The sequence below is a fragment of the Schistocerca serialis genome, chromosome 4 (genome assembly GCF_023864345.2).
Source record: "Schistocerca serialis cubense isolate TAMUIC-IGC-003099 chromosome 4, iqSchSeri2.2, whole genome shotgun sequence".
Classification (NCBI taxonomy): domain Eukaryota; kingdom Metazoa; phylum Arthropoda; class Insecta; order Orthoptera; family Acrididae; genus Schistocerca; species Schistocerca serialis.
Genome location: NC_064641.1, coordinates 414659727 through 414662226, shown reverse-complemented (window position 1 = coordinate 414662226; position 2500 = coordinate 414659727). Strand labels below are relative to the sequence as shown.

At 59.5% G+C, this 2500-nt stretch overlaps 1 pseudogene; it reads left to right on the top strand.

The window, feature by feature from the left end:
* The window catches only part of LOC126475576 (large subunit ribosomal RNA), a 7760-nt pseudogene that overhangs the window by 1654 nt on the left and 3606 nt on the right, over window positions 1–2500 (top strand).

The following is a 2500-nucleotide window of genomic DNA, read 5'->3' as shown; positions in this document are numbered from 1 at the left end:
CTGAAGCGTCGTGCCTATACTCGGCCGTCAGTCTGGCAGTCATGGCCGGTCCTTGCGGCCGGCCGCGAAGCCCTGACGAGTAGGAGGGTCGCGGCGGTGGGCGCAGAAGGGTCTGGGCGTGAGCCTGCCTGGAGCCGCCGTCGGTGCAGATCTTGGTGGTAGTAGCAAATACTCCAGCGAGGCCCTGGAGGGCTGACGCGGAGAAGGGTTTCGTGTGAACAGCCGTTGCACACGAGTCAGTCGATCCTAAGCCCTAGGAGAAATCCGATGTTGATGGGGGCCGTCATAGCATGATGCACTTTGTGCTGGCCCCCGTTGGGCGAAAGGGAATCCGGTTCCTATTCCGGAACCCGGCAGCGGAACCGATACAAGTCGGGCCCCTCTTTTAGAGATGCTCGTCGGGGTAACCCAAAAGGACCCGGAGACGCCGTCGGGAGATCGGGGAAGAGTTTTCTTTTCTGCATGAGCGTTCGAGTTCCCTGGAATCCTCTAGCAGGGAGATAGGGTTTGGAACGCGAAGAGCACCGCAGTTGCGGCGGTGTCCCGATCTTCCCCTCGGACCTTGAAAATCCGGGAGAGGGCCACGTGGAGGTGTCGCGCCGGTTCGTACCCATATCCGCAGCAGGTCTCCAAGGTGAAGAGCCTCTAGTCGATAGAATAATGTAGGTAAGGGAAGTCGGCAAATTGGATCCGTAACTTCGGGATAAGGATTGGCTCTGAGGATCGGGGCGTGTCGGGCTTGGTCGGGAAGTGGGTCAGCGCTAACGTGCCGGGCCTGGGCGAGGTGAGTGCCGTAGGGGTGCCGGTAAGTGCGGGCGTTTAGCGCGGGCGTGGTCTGCTCTCGCCGTTGGTCGGCCTCGTGCTGGCCGGCGGTGCAGGATGCGCGCGCCTGCGCGGCGTTCGCGCCCCGGTGCTTCAACCTGCGTGCAGGATCCGAGCTCGGTCCCGTGCCTTGGCCTCCCACGGATCTTCCTTGCTGCGAGGCCGCGTCCGCCTTAGCGTGCTCCTCCGGGGGCGCGCGGGTGCGCGGATTCTCTTCGGCCGCCATTCAACGATCAACTCAGAACTGGCACGGACTGGGGGAATCCGACTGTCTAATTAAAACAAAGCATTGCGATGGCCCTAGCGGGTGTTGACGCAATGTGATTTCTGCCCAGTGCTCTGAATGTCAACGTGAAGAAATTCAAGCAAGCGCGGGTAAACGGCGGGAGTAACTATGACTGACTTTTGACTCCCAAAGCCCACCTGATGCGTAATATATGGACCCTCTCGATTCACTCCTCAGCATCCTTGTGATGTCGGGTGGATGATGGTTCAATTAGCCTCTCGGTGGGAAATCCTAGCTCTGGCCTTCAAGTGGCGGGAGTCGTGAGGGTGCTGTGAAAGGTTTCACGTAGGTGTACCTTTCCAGTATCCCGACCGACAGAGCAGGGTGCTTTTCGGGCTTGGGGGTTACCTCCCCCCCTGCCTTTGTTACAGCTGGTGCAACTAATAGAAGCGAACGTGGTACCAGGCCTCCCGCTGGAGCGCCTGTGCCAGCTGATGAGCCAGCCAACCAGCCAACCGGTGCGGGTCGAGCGCTGCTCCCCGCCATCTGCCCTGACTGTATGCGGTCCTTCTCCACCAAGACCGGACTTGGTGTCCATCGGCGTCGCGCCCATCCGACTGCTGCTAATGCTGAGATCAAGACCGAGAGGAAGAAGGCCAGGTGGTCCCAGGAAGAGCTCCTGCGTCTGGCCCATGCAGAAGCGACTCTTGCCACCCAGGGTTGCAGATTTTTAAACCAGGAGCTTGCAAAGGCCTTCCCCGAGCGTACGCTGGAGTCAATTAAATGTCAGCGTAGAGCGCAGCCCTACAAAGACATGGTGGCGAAGTTTGTCACCGAGCTTGCTGGCATGGATCGCGGCCTTCGGGGTCCTCCTAGCGAGCCTGCAGTCAGTCATTCTTTGCCACAGTCTCCACCTTGTGGGGAAGATGTTGACCTAGCCATCTGGTCATTTGTAGCGGAACTCCCCCAATCAGACCGCCGATTCCGCTCGCTTGATGATCTCGTGGCTCTGGGTCCCACCACTAGCCGTGAAACAATCCAGGCTATGTTGCTGTCTGCTCTTGATGAAGTAGGCAGCAGGGAGCCAGCCATCCACCAAGCTGCGAGTGTGCGGACCCAACAGCCCCCAGAGCGGAAGCGTGCACGCAGGAGATGGGAGTATGCGGTGGTTCAGCGTGCTTTCAAGAAGAACGGAGCACGCTGTATCAACGGACTTCTTGATGGCACACTCTTGCATCAGCCACCATCCATCCCAGGGCTGATTGAGTTTTGGACAGACCTCTTCTCTCCACCACGTGTCAGGTCTCGACCTCCGCGTGGGGAGGGTCTGTCCGATGAGCTGCTGCCATTCTCGAAGAGGGTGCCCTTCCGTGACCTCTGGGCTCCCATTTCTGCAGAAGAAGCCACCGCTGCTCTCCCGCCTCGCAATTCTGCTGCAGGTCCTGATGGCCT